The following is a 5150-nucleotide window of genomic DNA, read 5'->3' as shown; positions in this document are numbered from 1 at the left end:
CAATGGAGCTAATAGCCCTGACAGGGAACAGACATGAGATGCTGCCCTGTGGCCAACAGATAACACTCTCACTTTTCTCTGATGCTGTTTAAACACACACACATTTTCATATCCCCACACACACAGCATAACACCATTATTGGACTGACAGGGACAGGTGTGTGTGTGTCTGTGTGTGTATATGTGTATTTGTGCGTGTGGATATGAAGCACACGTGTATTTGTGTGTGTGTGTGTGCATATGCATGTGTGGATATGTGCACATGTGTGTATTTGTATGTGTGTGTGTGTGTGTGTGTGTTGGGGGATGGGGGGTCACCATGAGGTCATGACACGCTCATAGGCTCTCTTGTGACATGATCGATATATCAGCTGGCAGAGCGGCCTGAAAAGGCATTGATCACAGTGACAAAGCAGTATTGCACAAACAATGGCTCTCTGCATTGCCAGTATGAAATCATTGTTGTTCCATGATGGATAACGCATGCACTTTCCCAACATGAAAATGGATATCCCACACTCGTAGCTGGCAGTGGTAGCACTGGTATGCTAACTGACGTAGCATGCTAGTAGCAACTATCAAGGATGTACTGTACCACACCAATGCATTTCACAGCTGTTTTGCATGATAATGGCTGCAAAATGTTACAATATACATGCATAATCAATAGAAATTGAACAACAGGGGCTGCAATGATCCAATAGCCAGGGTGGTCATTTTTACCTAGTGCCAGCCAAGCATGAACAACCTAGAGCCATTAGGATCCATCCACACACACATACACTTACACACCCTCTCACACATTCTAAGACCATCTGATAGTATGGTGCTGGTGGGGATGGGGGGGATGTTGCAGCATATATATACACACACACACACACACACTTATGCATTCTAAGACCATCTGAAAGCATGGTCGCAGCACGCACGCACACACACTCTCTCACACGCTAAGGCCATCAGCTCAGTAATGGACCCTGAGGCGAAGTCTCTGAGCCAAGCATAACGGACAGACCAGACGGTGTGTTTGTGAGTGTGCGTGTGTGTGTGGAGGGGGGGGGGGTGTAGTGCGGGTTATAGGGGAGTGGCTACCCACTCATCCTGCAAAGGTGTGATGATTCAGGCTGGCGAGTCTGGGAGGCCCCTCCGACCCGACCCGAGTGTCTGAAGCTTTTAGCCCCTCACACCCAGCTAATGATCTGCGTTCAATTATTCAGGACGGCTCTGTGCGTGGACTTGAGTGCATGTGGGCCAGGGTGAGAGGGCATGTGCATCATATGTCTATAGATGTGGCTCGAGTGTGTGTGTGTGTCTGTGTGTGTGTCTGTGTGTGAGTGTAAGTGTGTGTGAGTGTGTGTGAGTGTGTGTGTGTGTTCGCCGTACGTTTCCTATCTTTTTGCAGTCCAGCAGCATGCTCGGTGACATCACGTGACGAAGTCAAATAGCAAATATAGAACAGGCAGCAGCTGCGGCCTCTGGCACAGAGCTGGCCCAGAGCTGGCCCAGGACCACCTAGTCTCTCCTCTCCATCACCTCCATCTGTTGTCTGCTCTCACGTCCATTCCCATCAGACCCAGCATCACAGGTTAGAGCCCTGAACGTTTCAGAAGGCGGTGGACAAGGACATTGGAACATACCAGTATTCAGTGACTCTAGAAAATGAACCAGAGTCCACTCAGAAAGTGACCGACTCTGTACAGAAACTGAGCCAGATCCATGTCCCTCCAGTGGCCTCACTTTTGACTGAGTGTACACTGACCATTGTGTTCTGCAGCAATCGCCAGCACTGTATAGATGTAAAGGCACGCAGGCAGCCACGGTTTATAGTGATTTTTCTGAGGGGCGTTAGGCACGACCCGAATCTTTTTGTTTTTGTTTTGTTTACTGATGTAATGCAATCACAGTTGAGCGATTGCAACAGAAGTATTTCACAACGGCTTCAAATGTGACTCAACCAAACACAGAGGTCTTTTGTTCCTCTGTACTATACTCCTGTGACTGGTACATCAATGTGCCATCAAACACCAACATGATGAATTCAATACCCAGGAAAGTGTATATCTGTACAGTACTGTATATAGTAAATGTCAAGGTCAAGAGGCCCTTTGTGGTTCCTCTGAAGTTGCCACAGATGCTCACAGTAGAAAGATGTTATTTAATTGGTTAGTAGAATGTAGAGTCTTACAATGAGTCCTCAGTGTCAAGCTGTTATAGGCTGGAGCAAGCAGATTCCATTTTGATTTAATTCGCAGGGTCAAAGGGGATATAGACTTGTACAGTGTCCTAGCAGGAAAGAGACAGACTTAGTGCTTGCATTTCAGGATGTGGACTCTGAAAAATGCCTTGAGGCAGTTTAGGTTGTTATTGGTGTTATATAATTGAATTGTAATACTAGACTAGAATTGAGTGAATGATAGAGAAAACTGGGAGATAGATACAGAGGTACATAGAGGTGGGGAGAGGAGAGGGGGGTCCTTTGACTACTGTACAAGCACACTACTGTAAACCTTAATGCGTTTGGGATTGTGTGTGAGAGAGATTAACAGAGAGATAGAAAGACAGAAAGACAGAAACACTCACACACACACACACACACACACACACACACACACACACACTCATAAACTCATGAATACACATATGTGTATACAAACATGTTATATATAGACGTTTGCACTTGAAATGTCTCCATGTGGCAGCTACTGTATGAGCTCAATGTGCATTCATATCTGGCACTACACACACACACACACACTCTCTCACACACACACACACACACACACACACACACACACACACACACTCACATTAACACATGCATGTGTTGATACACACACATACACAAGACAGACTAACATTAACTCATGCATCTATATGTGAAATGTGTGCATAATGCATATTACATAGATGCTGCCACATGAAATGTGGATTGTAGCCAAAAGCTCACCGGGCATGTCTGGCACAGGACCCACACACACCCACACACACACACGCACGCACACACGTAGTAGAGGTTGTAGTATAAAATGTGTGTGAAAATGTGTGTGTGTGTGTGTGTGTGTGTGTGTGTGTGTGTGTGTGTGTGTGCTTGTACAGTGCCAGATATGAATGGCACATCCATATTTCAAGTGGCAACATAATGCGTGTGTGAGTGTGTGCGCGCACGTTTGTGTGTGTGTGTGTGTGTGTACAGTATGTGGTCAGTCCTCCTGGTGAGGTCTTATGCAAGACATAGCCGCTTGAGCTCACTGACCAATCACGACAACCCTCGAATTTCCTGTTTCATTTCAGGGATGGTGATTTTCTCTTTTTTTTAAGAGTTGGATGGCAGAGATGGATAATTATGAGAAGGCTGCATACTACAGGAAACAGACAGAGACTGTTATCTTTGTCCTCGATTGTTATCTTTCGTGCTGTACATCCTATTTAGGATTTAATCATCAATTTCGTCTCTGCCTCTGAGAGTCTCTCAGGAAGAGAAGTGCTGTCGGACAGAGACTCAGAGACACATTAGGACAAGGCAACGTACTGAAGATGGTCAGGGGAGTCGGACCAGGTGGAGTGGACGTGCCGTGACGCAGGTGACGAGAGCCGAGTGGACGGTGTGGTGGTTGAGTGCTGAGTGGTGCCGGCGTGTAGGTGGGGCAGTGGAGCTGGTCTTCTGGGAGGTGCTAATCTGCGGAACATGACCAAGGTGTGAAAATATCCTGAGAGGTCTAACACGGCCTTGGCTGCAGCGAGAGCTCTCGGGAGACAGACGCCGGGCAGGAGAAGTGTTCCTGCGTTCGCACTGTCCCTTCTCCATCTAGTTCTGTCATTTTTTTAGCACAAATTACACCCCAGCCATGCTTTTGCTCTCCCTCTCTCTCCCCCCTTCTCTCTGAGTGTGAATCCCTTTGTAGCCATCTCTAACGTTACCTGTCTAAATGTCATTGTTCTCTCAGTTTGACACTCCCTTTTAGTCTCTCTCTCTTTCTCCCTCTCTCTGTCACCCTGGTCTTGTTTATATCATCTTTCCCTCTCTCTCTCCCTCTCTCTCTCTCTCTCTCCCTCTCTCTCTCTCTCTCTCTCTCTCCTATCTTTCTTCACCTCTACTTGCCCGACAACTTCTCTGACCACACGTCAACCACGACCTTGAATTTGGACGTCACGTAAAGAGTCCCTCCTGGGATGGAGTGAGTAAGACGAGGAGAAGAGAGGAGGAGGAGGAGGAGAGAGGGAAGATGGATGCTTTATTTTTAACAGACATGCATGCAAAGCTGAACAGCATCTCTGACTGGTCTGTCTGAACGATTTAAAAAGCACTTGCCTTCACTTTGCTGACAGACCAGGATGACTATGCTGTGAGCATATGGATTTGGATAGGCTCACACGGACAATGACAAAATAAATTATATTTACATAGAAATCAAATAGCAAACCAAAACCTTTATTTATACAGTCTATGAGCAAAACAAGCCACTGTTTGTTTTCCTAAAATAGGTTCAAAATGGTTGTTTCTCAAAATACAGTCTGCTGTTTTCGGCTTTTTTTCTTTACCAGATGCTGTCGTGTCTGTTTGTTTGTGCCTCCGGGAGCAGGTTGTGCATGTGCTAGTGTTCACTTGGGAAGGCATAGGAAAGATAATGGGAAGGTGATGTCTATGTAGTGCACACCTACACAGAGGACACTGAGGACAAGTCTCTCTACCTCACTGTAGAGTCATCCTGTGAACTTTTATTTAGCTTGGGTACATAGTGGGCTTCATTCTTATAGAATAAAATGTACTTTTTATGATAGATAAACAAAATGTAAAATATTCAAAAGTAAAACATTTTTTTTCTATATTTTAAACTCATCTTTTAATACTCTTTGGCATATATCATTGTTGTTTTGACAAATGTCACTGGACATTTGTAGGTACACAACCTCATAACCCAGGCATCATCAGTTCAGCAGAAATGTGTGTATGTGTATGTGTGTGTGTGTGTGTGTGTGTGTGTGTGTGTGTGTGTGTGTGTGTGTGTGTGTGTGTGTGTGTTTACGTGATTTGGAGATTGACGGAGCTCATCAGTAAGGTTCACTGATTTGAGGGAATCACTATCAGCCTGGAAAAAAATCCATCCGGATCAATCTAACTCCAGGAGGCCATCCTGTGGATGAGAGACACA

General features: G+C 45.5%; 1 protein-coding gene across 1 annotated transcript in view; it reads left to right on the top strand.

Annotated features, from left to right (window-relative positions):
* Positions 1–174, top strand: part of tex261 (testis expressed 261) — a 24639-nt gene extending 24465 nt beyond the window's left edge. The window contains exon 7 of the transcript XR_006024918.1: positions 158–174. The gene's annotated coding sequence lies outside the window, so the exon portion shown is untranslated. The remainder of the gene's footprint in view (positions 1–157) is intronic.
* The last annotated feature ends 4976 nt before the right edge of the window (positions 175–5150 follow it).

Source organism: Alosa sapidissima, chromosome 18 (genome assembly GCF_018492685.1).
Source record: "Alosa sapidissima isolate fAloSap1 chromosome 18, fAloSap1.pri, whole genome shotgun sequence".
NCBI lineage: Eukaryota > Metazoa > Chordata > Actinopteri > Clupeiformes > Clupeidae > Alosa > Alosa sapidissima.
Note: the sequence above shows the minus strand (reverse complement) of the source record. Positions and strands in the feature narration are given on the sequence as shown.